The sequence below is a fragment of the Acipenser ruthenus genome, chromosome 26 (assembly GCF_902713425.1).
Source record: "Acipenser ruthenus chromosome 26, fAciRut3.2 maternal haplotype, whole genome shotgun sequence".
NCBI classification, from domain to species: domain Eukaryota; kingdom Metazoa; phylum Chordata; class Actinopteri; order Acipenseriformes; family Acipenseridae; genus Acipenser; species Acipenser ruthenus.
The window spans coordinates 16,267,439-16,284,747 of record NC_081214.1 but is presented as its reverse complement, the minus strand read 5'-3'; the positions used below and the strand labels follow the sequence as shown (position 1 = coordinate 16,284,747).

The 17,309-nt window shown below is 40.1% G+C and overlaps 1 protein-coding gene across 1 annotated transcript in view; it reads left to right on the top strand.

Annotated features, from left to right (window-relative positions):
* Window positions 1–17,309, top strand: part of LOC117430800 (protein Shroom4-like) — a 53,512-nt gene that overhangs the window by 3,613 nt on the left and 32,590 nt on the right. The window lies entirely within an intron of this gene.

Below are 17,309 nucleotides of genomic sequence, written 5' to 3'. Positions count from 1 at the left end.
AATCATTAACTATCCTCTTGAACACCCCCATGGTCACTTGAATCACACTTCAGCATACACACCAGGCCTCACGGGACAGTTTCAGACTCTTCAGCGGGCTCCCCCAGCCTAATGCAAATAAACTTTTCTGCCTAGCTTGCTATTGATTTTATTGCTTGCATGTGACCTTTTCTCCGTCAGAAATGAGTCCAGCTAGGTGGCGCAGCAGCCTTTCATTTCTGGAGACCAATACGACAATGAGTTGGGTGGCAAGAGGGTATCAGTTCACATCACAAAACCACTACAGGATTGGCAGTCCTGAGAGAGGCCCTAGATTTATTTGCAGAGCTGAGAGAGATTATAATTCCATTCTCATTGTCCCTCACCTTTCGTGAGCACAGATTCACAAGCACCTTGTTGTGTTTGCAGGCCAAAGCCATACCACACTAGTGAGTGTTTCCATCCTTGGTTTCCCTGGTCCCTCTGAAGGAAGTCTCCTCCAATACCAAGCCAGGGTTTATCTCCTGGAGTGCCCCTTGCTCAACTTGGTGTTCCAAACTGTCCCTTTTCCACACAGTACCCACAGTTCTGAACAGAAATAGTTGATATCCCAGCATATGACTTGCAAGCAGCTGGAACTGGTTCTTGTTCATACCAACACGTCTAAGCTCATTACCAGACAGGGCACTGTTTACAGGGCTGGATTTAAATTCAAATTGGGAACATATGAGCAGCTTCAAAGGACTGCTTGATCAGCCAGTTTGTCCTTTGCTCTTATGTACAAAACTGGGCAATGGTGTCGCTGTGGCAAACTGTGTAGTTATGCACAGGGTTTGATGGGTTGTAATCCTTTGCTCTCTGTCTTTGACAGGCTGGATGCATAGCTGTGCATTTCATGGTTCTAACAGTATAAGTTCTGAATAATACTGTAAGGGTCTCCATTTGTTCATGCAGTATGTAACATGTTTGGTCCTTGCAGTGTGCTGGGGTTTGGAGTTGGTCCTTGCAGTGTGCTGGAGTTTGGAGTTGGTCCTTGCAGTGTGCTGGAGTTTGGAGTTGGTCCTTGCAGTGTGCTGGAGTTTGGAGTTGGCCCTTACAGTGTGCTGGGGTTTGGAGTTGGTCCTTGCAGTGTGCTGGAGTTTGGAGTTGGTCCTTGCAGTGTGCTGGAGTTTGGAGTTGGTCCTTGCAGTGTGCTGGAGTTTGGAGTTGGTCCTTGCAGTGTGCTGGGGTTTGGAGTTGGTCCTTGCAGTGTGCTGGGGTTTGGAGTTGGTCCTTGCAGTGTGCTGGAGTTTGGAGTTGGTCCTTGCAGTGTGCTGGGGTTTGGAGTTGGTCCTTGCAGTGTGCTGGAGTTTGGAGTTGGTCCTTGCAGTGTGCTGGGGTTTGGAGTTGGTCCTTGCAGTGTGCTGGAGTTTGGATTTGGTGCTTGCAGTGTGCTGGAGTTTGGAGTTGGTCCTTGCAGTGTGCTGGAGTTTGGAGTTGGTCCTTGCAGTGTGCTGGAGTTTGGAGTTGGGTCCTTTCAGTGTGCTGGAGTTGTACTTGTGACTAGGAAGAGTTGTGAGTTTATTCATTGGAACATTGATGAAACTAGTTTGAGAATAAACTGTGGCACAGCATAGGTCACATTTAAAAGATAGCATTGTTGGAATGTCATACTCTAAGGAAGTGATGTAGCTGTGAGGTTCATGGAGCGCAGGTAATCATTCCAGTCTATTCTTGGGGTTAGTTCAGTGCCAGGCCTCCCCACACCTCTCCACTGCTAATACCTCTTTCCCATGTTTTGAAATAGTGCAGTGTCTTAAAGGGTTATTGTCCTGAGAACACTGATATGTAAATCTGTTTTCAAGGCCATCTAAAGCTGCTTAAAAGTATAGTCCAACATTAAATGGGTATTATGCAGAAATACCCATTTTTCAGTTAATTATTATTGATGGTGATATTCATGAGATATGAGCCACAATGCTCCCATTACATAGCAGTTTCAGCTAGGTGTCTATATGAGCTCAGTCTGAAGTAGCCTGTGCCCTGCAATATTAAAGCTTGCTATGGCTGAAATAGGTTCTGAAATTCAGGCCTTCCTCGTTTCAGCTACAGTTTCTGAAATTCCTTCTGTAGGATTGGATAGCTGTGCTGGGCCACATCCAGTAATAGAAGTATGACAAAGGCACACTAGCTTTCGACACTACAAAGCTGAATTAAAAATAACTGAGGTGGAATTGACCTGTAAGAGGAACCTTCTTTACCTTCAGCTTCCATCTGAATAAGAGACCTTTGAGGTCTTGAAAGCTAGTGCATTTTTAAACATGTACATAAATTCAGCTGATCCTATTAAAATATATTGCCAAAAAAGTAGTACTTCTTGAAATCTATATTTGCTCTCTGAGCGAAAGGGTTAATAGAGTTGTGCTGTTCTGCCTTCCATTAGTCATTTCTCAAAAAAGTAAAAGCTGATAATATGTATATGGCTAAAGGTTACTCATGGTTATTTGGCTAAAGTCTTAATCCAGGAGCACCTTTTCCCCATCTGTAAAAGTTTTCTGTCACGTAATCTGTGGTCATCTAAACCAAGTGGTATTTGACAATAATACAACGGTCCCCTGGAGATTTGTGCAGAAACACAGGATTAATGCTGACATCGTCACATGACTGCTGAGTAACTACCTGAGCACAATGGCAAACATTCAGAGAGAGACTTGGCGTGAGGCATGTCAATAAAGGATGTCTAGTCAGTGACATCACACCATATCAATGTGAAGCAGGACCCAGGGAAAGGGAAAACAACTCCGTGGTCCTGTATTTTCATTATTGTTTTCTCCTACTCAGTGTTTTTTCAGTTTTGGCATTTCAATTCAGTTTCAGTTTTTATTTAGTTGGTAAGATTATTATTTTGCTTCTACTTAGTTTTCATTTTAAATTATTATTCAGTGTTAGTTTTAGTTTAACTAAATTCAGAAATATATATATTTCGGTTTTAGAAAAAGAGTTTCAGCATCTTCATTTTAAGAGACTTTTTTTAGGTTCATGCTGAGTTACTGCAAAAAAATAAATAAATAAAAAAATAAATTATGAATCACTTAGTTCCAGATAACTTTTTTGACAGTGCAAACAGATTCATCCACATTGTAACGATTTGATGAGTAGGGCGATTTAAAGACGGACAAATATTTAATGTAAATCCTGTTTGAACGCTATAAACAGCAGCGGTCTCGCCTCTCGCACACTACCACTGGGCCCAACTCAGCGAGGCCTAAACAATGGTACAATTTTTCTATGTTATCAACTGTATAGTCACGTACTGGCTGCACAGTGCTACGTGAACCTGTCTTGCTCTGAAAAGCGATCTCCATTCATTATTTGAAAATACTGTATCCCAATTAAATGACATAAATAGCATTGGGAAGAACCATATCCCATTGTATCCTATGTAAGCAGAAATCCCAATTATCAGTATCCCAATTAGGCGGCGCCAACTATCACAGTAATATAAGAAAACATAATTCCAACTGGGCTTACAATAAATGCCTAATTGCACAGCGCTAAAGTTAGGAGGCTAATCAATTAATGCGTATTACGTCATAAAAATAGATAATACAAAATATATAGCCTATATACTCACCAGGCACTCAAAATGCTCCCACATAGAGCATTCTCTTAGTCTGCCGCTTGTTGATTTTGCAGACATTTTTAACTGCACATAAACCAGATACTTGAGCACGAAATCATACCACGACCTGTTATCAGTATTGGGGAGGGACCCAGAGCTGTGAGTTTAGTCTTGTGTTTGATCAAGGTTCATATTGATAACAGTAATACACAATTTAGCCACAAAGCAGGAAGTCATTGCAGCTTGGCTGTGCTATTTATATAGCATTTTCATGAAACTGTAGTAATACAGTACAACTCAGAATGTTGTTTTTACATTTTTATTTATTTTTTTTGTTTCAGTTTTGTTCTAGTTTTTACTACATCTTCCACTATTTTGTGAAGGAAAATGTTTATTTTTTTGTTTTTGGCCATTTTCATTTTAGTTTTAGTTAACTGAAAAAACGCTGCTTCTACTGAGATTCAGTGACTGCTGGTGGCCTATGCTAAACAGATTTAGGGACACCCCACGTTATTTCTTGGACAGATTGTGACTGTGGGTTAAACCTGTTTATTTCAAATGTATTTTGTAATAGAGTATGAGGCTGTGTGGTCTTTTATGTTTAGTTTATCTGGTAGGAATTTGACATTAACCCGTCGCCCAGTGGGAGAGCTGGGAGCGTGTTAGCCAGACTGGTGTTGGCTTGACATTGTCGTCGCCTGATGAACTTGAGTCAGCAGGCAGGCAACAAAGCTGTAAGGTTATATTGGCGGAAGGAAATTCTTTTTTTTTTTTATTACAGAAACAAGCTGTTACGAGATAATCTTGTCAGTCTTAACCCTTGTACTGAGGTGTTGCTAGAAACTTGTCATCGTTCTCGGAAACTGCTGCTGTAAATTTGAGGTTGCAATTCCACAAGTAGATCTATTAATGCTTTGAAACGTGTTAATTGTGGAACAGATTGCAGTGGATTCTAACTTGGATTGCAATGCAGTAACTTTCAATTTGTTTTTGAACAGCTGCTTTAAACATTGGGCTTGAGTGAGTGACACTTAAGTACCAAATCCATGTTTTCCATCCAACCCATTCACTTTCCTATTGTTTCCTTGATCATATCGCATTGCGTGGCAAAACCTGTTGTACAATCCAGATGTTTCATGATGTTTAAATTCAGAATCCAGTCTGTTCAAAATAAAAGTTATTACTGTAGTTTGCGCACTCCTCAAAAGTAAACACCCAAAACAAACCTACGCGTTTATTACTGGAAATCTGTGCTGAGTAAGTGCTTCTAAAGTCAACGACCTAGAATATGAAAACAACATACAAATATTTGTTGAATATGGAGTAATTGCACTTTAATTTACATAAACCTTCCAATATATGTGTCTTATTTTTGAAAACAAAAATTGTGCAATGCTAAATTTATTTCTAGTCAAATAACAAATTTAACTGCTAACATCTCTTGTTTTTGCTTTGCTTACATTATTTGCTCGCAGAGACTGATTGCTTTTTAAAGACTGAAGTGGTTTCTAATGTGTTTAATCTGTTTTAGCTTCTCTCTGTGTACACTGTGGTCATCTCCCCGCTCGGATGAATTAGCCTGTTTAATTGCTAGATGGTGCGTGAGGAACAACACAACGCATTACTGCTGGTGGGCATTCCAATTGACTGACTGGCTGAATGGTGGAATCATTGATCTCATTGGGACCTGTTTGATGCTGGAGTATTAATGCTAATGAGTGTACATAAGCAGTTCCATCTAGAGAAAGGACAGGCCAGTGACATTCTCACAATGATACACTCTCTGTCAATAATTCAGTAACTCTTGGCTAATCAATAGTTTAGGCTTTATTGCAAGCTAGTTCCTTGCTACCTCATGCTAGTTGAATGGGGAAATTGGTGTTTGCCAGGTGCTACTGTTGCCCCTTTTATGATTGAAGTGGGATGCAGCACAGTTTAAGCTGTTGAATGAGTGGTCTGGTACTAACTAGAGAAAATCAATGTCCAAAGTACAGCATCATCCAAGCAGTTGCTGTTTTAGAATAATCTCTTTATAATCTGTTTAGAACTACAGGATTACTTTTTAGGACATATTTTATGAGCAGAAAATCATCTATTCAGGAATTTTGAAAAAAAAGGGTTCCGGTAGGGAAAATGAGCAACAATCCCATTCTGCAATTCTTCATATGTCCCAGTACGTGTGTGAAGGGAGTCTGACTGCATGTGTCCAGTACACAGGCGTTCATGCTTTCTATAAGCGTGTGGGGCTGAAGTCATTGGTGAACAGAGGGCTGATCTGAAGTATGTAGTTAAGGCGGTACAGGATAAAATCAGAGTGAGGAGGGACATTCATCTGAGCCATTCAAACATAAATACGCCCCTGCTGCAGGACCCCCAAATAAAACTTAATCAAACCCCTTTACTACTGACATTGTCAGATACCTTCAGGGTGTCCCCAGCATCGTCTGTATCAAGCACCGCACCATGATACATGTAAAACTACTAATACTGAAGAAAGTGCCAAATGCGCCTTTATAATATAAGGTGTGGCAAATTTTATGACCAAGTAAAAAAAAAAAAAATACAGTTTTCTTTTTTATTTTATAAATTAAAAGGAAATATTTTTTATGAGGGCTAATGACAAATTTCTCATGACATCTAAAAATAATGCTGTAAATGGACCCCTCCTGACCTCCCCAGTTTTATGTGAAATAATTAGGAGAACAAATTATTTTTATGAGCCTTAATGACCAATTTTTCCTCAGCCGGTCTTCAGAGACCAATGAGTGATTAGTTTCAGCTCATACAAAGTCTCCATTGTAAGTCAATGCACTGTCACCTAAAACAAAGTGCCTAAACAAACTAAATACCCTGCTGGAAACATTAGGTGTGGTTCAGATGAGACACAGCACAGAGCTGCTATTTCATTCTCTGCTCTGGGAGAGAATTACATATTTGTTTTGTCAGGTGATTGAGCGCTCAGCAGTAACGCGCTAGGATGCTTGTGTTTTCTTTTAAAGGTTAAACAGTTCTCTAATTGTAAATGAGTTCTTTAAATTATTAACACACTGCAGAATTAATGAGAATTTTTCTCCATTACATCATTACAGTTAAACACTTTCCTAACAGCAATCAAGTCTTCAGATACGCTTTGCAATGTTGCGCTTGGCTGGACAATACAGTGCTGTGCTGTGTTTCTACAAAATGTTAATGTGAGCAAGACTTATAGCAAGGTGGCTTCAATCTATTAAAAGGGCAACTGTTGCCTCATGCCAAATATTAATTTATGGGACTGCTTTTATTCATTGTTTTTTTTTTAGTTGTTTAAAACCATTGTCTTTTAAAAAGTGAATGCTCTTATTTTTGCAAAGCTCAAACGCCTCAGTAGAGTTCTCTATCAAGGTCAGCTAACACGTCTATTTTATGCTAACAGCTACCCAGCAATGTATTTAATGCCAGTGCATGCTGTTTGCTGCCACAGCTTCTACCTCTGGGAGAGGCTTGTGCCACAAATGCCACTTTGTAAACAACCATACCCGTGGTGGATACTTCCACAACAAGGTGCACGATGCTCAGTGTTACATGCAGTATTTATTATCATGTTGTAAGGTATATTCAAAAGTAGTTTTAAGTTCTTGTTTTTTTTCCTGTTCTGCAATATCTTGTGAAGTGTGTGCGCCTTGGATATGAAAACTCTCTGATAAGTTATTTTGACTAGAAGCGTCTTTTTGTCGGTGTCTTTGAGGAGGATATTCAGGAAGGGTATTAGGTGCGTCGTCTCAACAACGTTTTGTAGCATTCATGTCTTCCAGGGTTAGAAATAAAACTCCCATTGCATACATGTTTCTAATTCTAAGAATTTAGAAAAACCCTGCTGAACCATTTTTCCTTTTGTATTTGGTAAGATTCATAATAATGTCCGATAGGAGCCAATAAGTCCCAATATCTTTGTACAAAACTTGTAACCTTCAAACATTGGGGGATTTTGTAGACTATGGCCATTCAACGTGAAAGGACTGAACACAGCTCAGCCTTACTACAGACCAAACAACTGCATAGAAACACCGACCTGGACAGAGACTTCTGTGCCTTTACTGTACAGAAAATGCACTCTCATGACGGGACAAGGCACTGTGGTTGGAGTAATTTCTGGCTTGTTTTATCTTCGATTGCCCTCAAACAAGAAGTCCTTCTCTTCCGTAGAGTAGCTTGTGTTCATGCAATATCTATGTGCTTCGTGCAAGGCTGGCTTTGTAGACTATAATTCGTAAACACATTTCAGTGAATGAATGAATAAGGCATGAATTGCTTTTTTTTTATGGCTGAGGTTTATGTTGCACGGAATTCAGTCTGCCAAACAAGGGGGTGATCATTTTATGTAATCAGCATACAGAAAGGTTTTTCTATGTTGGTTGCAGCCATTTGTTTTTTGGATTCCCAAGGCTTTCCCCACGTCACTGAAGCCGTGTCCCAGCTTGGCTATAGGACGACTCATTTTGCTCACCAAGCACAAGTAAATATTGGGAAACTTCTCCATTATTGTCTCTTAATGGTATTCCAATTCAAGTCTGTTGTAATTGAATGAAACGTTGTTGTGGTCTCACCCTAGTTCTGAAATGAATTGTAGCTAACCAAATAATATCCACAATCTTACAGTACCCAATGTGCACTTTCATTGGCTACAAAAGTCTCAAATGTGCAGTTTTGAAAGAAACACATGTTCTAGCAAACATGTTCATTTTAAAACAGACATCTGGTACTACACTAGATTAAAGAAGGTCTTGGTTTGCTTCCCTTCCCTTCCCTTGCCTTGCATTGACTTCCAGGAAGTCTGTTACTACTTTACTTCTTTGGTAATTTCACCCCAGCAGTGTCTTCGGGGTCAAACCATGTTACTCGTTGAAAGCATGTCAGTCGGTAGGGGAAGCTGATTGGACCATCTAAAAGCGTGGCTTGCGAACAGAGATACAACCAGATGTCATGTTTCAAAATAAGTCAAGTTTGCAAAAAACGTGTTTCTTTCAAAACTGCACATTTTAAGACCTGTATACTGAATAGTTGTGTACAGCAGAGAAAATCCATGGAACTGTTTTGTTAGCTACAATTACTTGAAGACGAGGCCATCCTCCCAGCTGGCATCTCTGCTGATTCCTTCGAGACAGGAAGAGAGGCCTCCTGGCATCTTTTGTGGACCTAAATGAATCATCAAATTATATATGCTATATAATACATACTGTAGCGCATATGTTCCTCATTATGTGTTGTTCGTGACTCGGTTTTGTATGAAATTCTGTGATTTCTTTCCATGCACATCTTTTTTTTTTTTTTCTTTTCAATGTATTTTTTTCTTTTGAATTAGCCACAAAACCTCCCTCATGAAAGAGCATAAAGCTGCTTCCCAGCACTGTTACAGTCCCAGCTAAGGGGCTGTGTCGTAGGTTTGGTACACCCACTAATAATCACAGAAAAGCTGGTTTAATCTTGGGAACTATGGAGTAGTGGCCACATTGTTTATTGCAGCACTTAAATTAAACCTAGGAACTTTAAAATACATGTGCATGCAGACCCTTCCTCTATCTAAGGTAGTTTTATGAACCTTATCCCCCTGCAAACACCCATTTTTACATGCATCTTCCACATACTGTAAATCAGTCATTTGAATGAATATATATAATCAATACCATACATTAAATTGTCTATTTATTTATTGCCATTTTTATTCTATATTATTCTGTACATACTGTTGTATACATCACTATCCTGAACTTCTCATTACACTGATAGATCTAATTTAGAATTGATAGCCATGGAAGAGGGTGTATATTGCTCACACACTTGTTTTAATATTAGGTTTGGCATCACACATTGTAACATTTGAGTATCTCCATAAGGAATTAAACAGCTACATAAATGACTTAATCACAGATGGATGGAGACTGCCTTATTAACGCCTGCTGTATCTGTTTGTCCGTACGTCTGTTCTGTATGTCGCATTTACATTGTTGCATACATCTGGAGAGGTGCTTTTCATATGATCCAGTTCTGTACATACTTTTAAGATATGTCATGGCCATCAACGTTTTCATCGTACTGAAAGCTCTGAATTCTGATTTCACAGCAGTGGCTGGGATTGGATGCTACTGACATACTTGTTTTTGTTAAAGCACTCATTTCTAGTTGAGATATTAGGTGTGCCAAGGCTTCTCTCATTCGGCCTATTTCTGTCCTGACCTGAGTGTGGGAGTTTGGCTGTGAGCTTGCGATTGCTGATACCTAATCTGTGGTACTTTCCTCTGGGACCAGTGTAAACCACTTTATCAGCAGAACATTCATCACTACAGTACGTAGTGGAGCTCGATTCTGCAAATGGTCATTTCTGTTTGGAAGTGTTTATTTACCGCTCTCTGTTTTTACTCCCAGTAAGGAACGAGTTAGTGCCTGGTTTAACTTGTCTGTATTCTGTTTATAGTTTCCAGATTTATTTCCCCCTGGTAAATTAATGACTGGATCATCTTATTGTATGTGATGTAATGCACAGCCTTTTTCCCAACCTTAGCACAGGTATTTAAACTATATTTTTTAGACTTAATCCCAAGGCTGTAAAAGTTTAAAATGTTAAACGAAAATGAAAATCCTAAACTAAACATTTTACAGGAAATGCCCTGTTTTATTGGATCTTGCATTGTGTATTGTCGTTGATCAGTCTCTTTCAAAACCATAGCGGTGAGAATCATGCTTCTCATCATTTGGGGACTCCACTTGTAATGATACAAATGTCACGATATGATCCGTATCACGATCAGGTCACAATACAGAATGTATCCCGATATATGTGATGGGCTATTTGTGTGATGAATAATAAGATTATTAAAAGATGGATCATTTTGTTAAAAGACAAAAATAAATAGGGAGATACCAGCTATAAACAGTTTGGTGACCTACTGAGCTATGAGGTGCTTTTGGGCTTGTATCATGATATAAACACTACATCTATTATGATACAATGTATACTGTAAAGATTCACAATTCACCCCTATACATTTCTCATTGCTACTCCCTGTCGGACCTCCAATTGTGCTTTTTAATGTTTACTGCTGTCCACTGACTGCCTAATGCATTTCATATGTGACCTTGTAAACTAACCCACTGTGTCACCTTGTCCTTTTAAGAATAAAACCCCAGACTAAAACAGTACAAATAGATGGGTCCTGGTACTAGATAAGCCCTGTGTTAATGTGTGTATCCCTCTTCATGGAAACTTTGCAAGAGTGCCCGGCCTGCCCTTTCCGAGGGGAGCTTCGTAATACAGTTTTTGTGTAGGTGTGTCAGAGCTGTGCCAGGCTGAATGGTGTGTTGAGTGATTGACGAGGTGGGATTTACAGCAACAAGAACCAATTGTCAAAGAAATGAGGAAACGTGTTCATCTACTGTAGATCTGCAAGGCTTCAATTTCATGCTGGGATTTAATATGACAGTAGTATAGGACTCATGGGTCATTCCTGCATTCCGCTGAGTTATTAAATGCAGATGAGATTCAGGTAGTCCGTGCTGGGTTTGTGTGATAGCCATTGTCTACTTGGCCAACTAGTCTCTGTGTGTGGTGCATTTTTTCAGCAATAGTTGCTACAAACTCTGAAAAAGAAAATGGTGAGTTTAGAAGAGCAATAAATTCTAGGCTGGGATTTGTCCAAGTGGTACTTATCTTGCACAAAGCATGTCAGCTGGAGATTGAGACTGGGGATCTAAATCTGGAGGAAAGGGAAGGAAATCTCTCTCCTGCCAAGAAATGAGTAATTGTAGACCGCACTGGGAGCACATCAGACTATCTCCTTGACATACCTATTGTCCCAACGTGATTGCACTCTGCTGCTCAGGGGAAGTGTTGATTAGCCTCTGCAGTAATAAATCACCCACCGGGTGATTCCAGTGAGATTAGAACATGTCACTGCTGTCTTAACTTTAAATACAGGAATCGTTTTGATGTGATTGTAGTTCCTGTATATCTTACCTGATATGGAAGGCCATCATTTAGTAAATTTCACATTTACTAAAGACAAACGCATTCGGTAAACGTGTATTTGTATTTTCAATGGTATTTTTTTGCCAAGCTATTAAGACCAACATGTGATTGCTCTTTGCAGTTATCTCAGTGCTGCAAGAGGTTCTGCAAGAGGTCAAATAAAGAGTGCTTGGACAATGAAGACACGAGTCATGGGCAAGGAGTGATTGGCTACTTCTGGGACTCCTAGACGCCTCAGGCTTTGACTGTCCTCAGTGCTGTAATCATTTGCTGCTTTTCCTATGAACCTTATTGCATGTTTTCAAAATATATTTTATTTCACAACATTTTTAAGAATATGATCAAAAAAATATGTTTGTTCTACAACATTTGTAAGTATGTGTTATCCCTATGTGCAAGTAATATGTTTGCCTCGGCAGTATTCTTGTTTTGATGAGTGTGGCAAATAGCTATATTATTCAGTCGTTTCTGAGTCATGGAATTATGAAGCCATGACTTTAGTCTTCGAAGAGCACGGAAGCCCCGCTCGGATCAGAACCTGGATCCAGAATCAGATCCCTTTAGTACAACCAGCCCCTGAGGCAGCGTTGAGCGCTAGAGCGAGTGTGGCAGATTTAATGAGAGGGATGAGAATTGCCCCTGAACTACATTGAGGTTTCCCCACAATTGAAATAAGTCAGATAAATACAGTTTTGCTATTAAAATGATGCTAGTACTGTAAAGTGTTAGTACTGCTACAGTGTGAGCAGGACATTTCCCCATCACTGAAACAGTGAGGGGGCGTGTCCCCTTTGTAAAATACACCTATGTGTTTATCCGGTTCCAAGTAGCTGATTGATCTCAAAAGCTTGTCAAGTCGGGGCTTAAAGGACCCAAGTCTATTTCCGCTTAATTTCCAACTCTGTCCTCCGGTCTTAATTTCTGTGCTTCACTTAAAATATTGGTTCGGCTTAACTTTGTCAAATACTTTTAAGATTTTAAAGACTTCAGTGAACTTCCCCTAATTCATCTTTTATTACGGGCTAAAAACATTCTGTCCTTTCAGTCTGTCTTCATAGAGCATTCCTTGAAGTCCTGGGATTCATCTAGTTGCCCATCTTTGGACTCTCTCCATGGCCACAATGTCCTTTTGGTACTGTGGTGACCAGATTGGACACAGTACATAACCACATTTGATTTGTACTCTGTATTTCAGCTAGTGTCGCAGTCAGTGTTTGAAAACAAGCAGAAAATAACATTGTACCATTCTACTTTCTGTTTAAAGCAAGCAAGGCTTGGTTGTGTTCCTACCAACTGTTTTCTTTCAGTTGCTGTTAATGAGTTTCGTATTAAATGAGTGAGTGGATGCCTTCTTTCTAATACATACAATACTTTGACAGACTGACTCCAGTATGTTGATGCACATTTTAATTGTCTAATGAACTTTTTATTTACCATATAGAGATTAGATTAGTTAACGTGTTGTGTTCTGAATGTCCTAATCAGCAGTACTTACAGAATTACAATGAGTATTGTGCTAGGCCAGGGAGCCTGTGTTGTTGTTTTTGAGTTATTTGCATTTGTTTTTGTTTGTTGCCATCTCTGTTTAAAAGCATTGGCTGCATCAGGATTTCAAATGTCAGATCTCTCGTCAAACCCACATAATTGCAGCACATTACAAAGCCATTCTTAATTACAGTAAAACATCCATCAAATAGGGAGAAAAATGTTGCAATTTGTCTACTTGCTGGATCAGCAGCAATAAAACATGGTTTACAAAGATTCTGAGTGCAGTGACATTGGTCTCAATGCCTCCGCCGGAGTAAAATGGTTTCCCTTTGCGTTGTGGAAATGTTATCAGACACTTTACCTGGTGTTTATCCATCAGATTGGTTGTGCTATGTATCTGAATTCAAGCACCTTTGTGACTAGACAGTGTTCTAAACTTTTACTTGAGTGTAAAGTTTTACCACATGTTAGGGGGGACATACAGCTAAGGAAACACTTAGAAGGTTCTACATATATATACGTCATATATAGTGCTTCTTGGCTCAAAACAATTGGCGAACTCTGAAGTGGAGCGAAAAGCAACTGTTCCACTTATTGAATCATCCTTATTAACTGCCAAAGATCAGGGGAATGTCTGTTGTAGCACACTGCTGGTGGATTGAATAATGTCTGCACTGTAAACAGCACCCGTGGTGTAATTTGATATCTGTGGTCTGCGATCTCCAGACTGGGAGAATCTTTACTGCACAGAACTGAACTAAAGACAGTGGCCAACGACTTTGGCTCTAGAGAGAAAACTTCCAATGCATTCCATCTACCCAGTACTGTCACAGTCACTCCTGCCACTATTGTAAAAGTTGCGTTGTTGTGTTTTTTTTTTTTTTGTTGTTTTTTTTTTTGAAGCCTAACAGTATAATGGTTGCCACTTTTTTATACACTGTCCTTAAACAGCAATTGGGACAGCTGAATACTTGCGGAAGGGTATTGTGAATCTGTTTCCAGTTTGACTTCATCTTGACAGTCAACTTTGCAGAAACAATTCGAGCCACCCCTAACATACTGTGTGTTCACTGTAACCTCGGATTTCTGTTTTCATATGTACGTGAAAAGATATTTGGGTAGGTGTGAAAATGATGGGCAGTGCTACAGCAAACCAACATATTTTTATCATGGTGTACGGAGAGGTGAAGTGGTGTTTATTTCAAATAAAAGCCATAAACTGCATTTTAAGCTGTTGTTGTTGTTTTATAATTTGGGGTCAGGGAGTGGGAGACTCAGCTTACACTAGACAGAAAGCACAGTGTTTCTGTATCCTGCTGGGTGACGCAGTGATGCCAGGAAGGGACAGAAGCTGTGAAATGCTTGGAACAGGGTGTGCCTCAGTTTGAGAGTGCTAAAAAAACACAAGAGTTGCTATGTTCAGCTGGATCCCAATTTAACATTGGTCGCACTGTAAGGAAATTGCAGGCTATTTTCTGTTCTGCATCTCTTGTTTTTTCCATTCATATAAATATACAGTGCCAGGGCTGGCCTGCCTGGACAAAACACACTCAACACAACTGCTAATTTTCAGTGCGGCCCCGTGACTCAAGTTAAAAATGACACCAAAAGAAAGTAGGCCTGTGTTGTTAAAAGTGAGTACAGATTAAAGGTTTCAAGGTGAGGTTGTACAGTGTAACACACTGCTGAGACCACACCTGTGCTCAGTTCTGGTCATCACGTTACCACAAAAGAGAGTGCGGCCTTGGAGAAAGTCCAACAAAGACAACCAAACTAATCCCAGGGCATAAAGGAATGAGCTACAAGGGAACTGAATGTCATTGGCCTAGAGCAAACAAGAATTAAGGGAGGCTTAATTGAAGTCTACAAAAGCCTAAAAGGAGCTGACCAAGTTAACCCTAGCCAATCCTTTAAGTGCAGCACAGAAAGCAGGACCAGAGGACACAGTTGGAAACTAAGTGGAGATAGATGTAGGACAGAGGTAAGGAAACACTTGAGATCAACCAGGCTACAAGAATAAATTGTTTAGAAACTGAGACAGCCTGTGCGTATCTTCTGGTGATTTGTGAGGGCTGTCCAGACTAAGACTCATTTGCAACTTCCAAGTCCAAAACGTCTCACTAACCAACCGCTGCGCAGTTGGATTCGTTGCCAATTGAAGGCTCTTCACCCATGCTGCTTAAATAAATAAATACCTTGTTTTCGTTTGATGGAGGAAAATCTTCTGAATGTGGTTAACACACGGGGGGTCGCCTAATACCTCTGAGACTGTGTGTGGATTAGAAGCTACAGGATTTTCTTTTTTGCTTTGTGAAATAGCTGATTATTCTCACTGGGCTACTGTGAACGGAACTTTTTCTTTTTCTTTTTCTTCCTTGCTCTTATCCACGAGTGACCCATTTAACGCAGTGTTACAAAAAGTTTACAAGCAAAAACTGAGCTTTGTGGGGCGGGCTGACGCTTGGTAGATTAATCCTGTGTGTGATAGCTGTATCAGCAGTTCAGTTTCAGGGCTCTTCACATGGAGGAGAGGATAACTGCCAGCATCGAATAACTTTTGGTGGAGCTGGGTGAAATACATATCGTATTTCTCATTTTGGAATAATTAGTTCATTCCAATCCCACGACTGGTTGAATTGTACTGTTCCAAATTACGAGTTGCCAAGCAGATGCAGAGCTTGATCTTAGAAAAGAAAACTTACAGTTCTGTTTTTTATTTGAAGTTTAAGCATACCTAATTTTCTACACATTGTTCTTGTTATGCAACAGTAATAGTCCAGGAATGTTGATGCAGGGCTGTGGTTATTTCACTCATGAGGAGAGCCGTTACCAACCCACTCTACCCTTTGGGGGCTTGTGGGTTATTCAACTATTCTCATTCATGGAATAACTACAGCACTACATACATGGATTCTCCTCTATGGAGGATTGTGGCAAAGTGGTTAACAGTGTGCAGGTGCAGGAGTGCTCCGGTGAACAATAAACAGTCAGACAACGGTAATGCAGGTGCAATGGTGTTTTTATTTTTGCAATCCAAAGTCTGGTGACAAACAGTAATGAGAACAGACAATACACAATGGTTTGCGTATTGCTCTGTTGTAATCCATGGGTTGGCCCCGAAATAATAGTCCCGATCTTTAAACGCCCACATGTAACACAAACACGATCACAAGTCCACAGTGAGTGCTGTAGTGCTCGTGGTGCAAATACAGTTAATCGTGACATAAGTGCAATGTTGTCCGGGTTTGGTGCTGGCCTTTAGCGACAGCTCCGGATCGTGTTGGCCATCTAATAACAACAAACAAACAGTTTTTAGACATGAAAAAGAAACAAAACACTCACGATTACAATATGGATCTCCTTCCAGTTTAGCGTTAACCATAACAAAGGAACAGATCACTTCGCTACGTCCCCTTGTATAACGTCAATAATTACCCCTTGGTTAACGATTGCAACCGCTCCTCCAGTCTGCGTCTGCCACATCGTTTACCTTCCGGGTCGATTATTTAGTGTACCTTAGCTCCGCCCCCTTTCTAGATGGCCAACTTCCGCCTAACCCTGGGAATGAATTGTCTGGCCATCCAGTCCAGGGCACTCTGTTCCCTTTACACAGCGCCCTCACAGGTGCCACTTTGCTGACATTGGACAAGGCTGCTGGCAAAAATTCCTGAATTCCTCTAACTAATAATGACCCCTTTAGCAGTAGAACTACATGGTTAGGGTTGGTTCTGTGCTCAAGGAATGGCAATGTGTGCACCGATTGGCTGAAATGACCTAGAGCTCTGTATAAATTGCACATACATTTCGCAGACAGCTTTAGCACTAATTTTGTAATGTTGAAGTTGTTCAAGATTAGTGTTAATCAAGGTCGATGACACCAGCTGATAGCGTACCAAACAAAGTACTTAAAGGAGAACCAAGGAAGCAAACCTGTATTCCTTCTTTATTCTGAGAGGGTCATTTCTGGATTTGGGGACTGTTCCATTTATTTTTTATCAGAAAACAATGTTTTTTTTCCAAGTTTCTGAATCAGTTTGCTTCAAGCATAACATACAGAACTATAAAGCTTTCGCAAACGTTAGTCATTACTCATGTAGGACAAGGAGCACAGATGGGAAACATATTGGCCCCAAGATTAGTGTGGAAACCTCAGACATTGACTTCAATGGCAGAGGGCTGCGTTTGATTGTAAATGTTACATGCTAACTCGACTGGGAACATTGCTTAATAGAAAAAATAGTG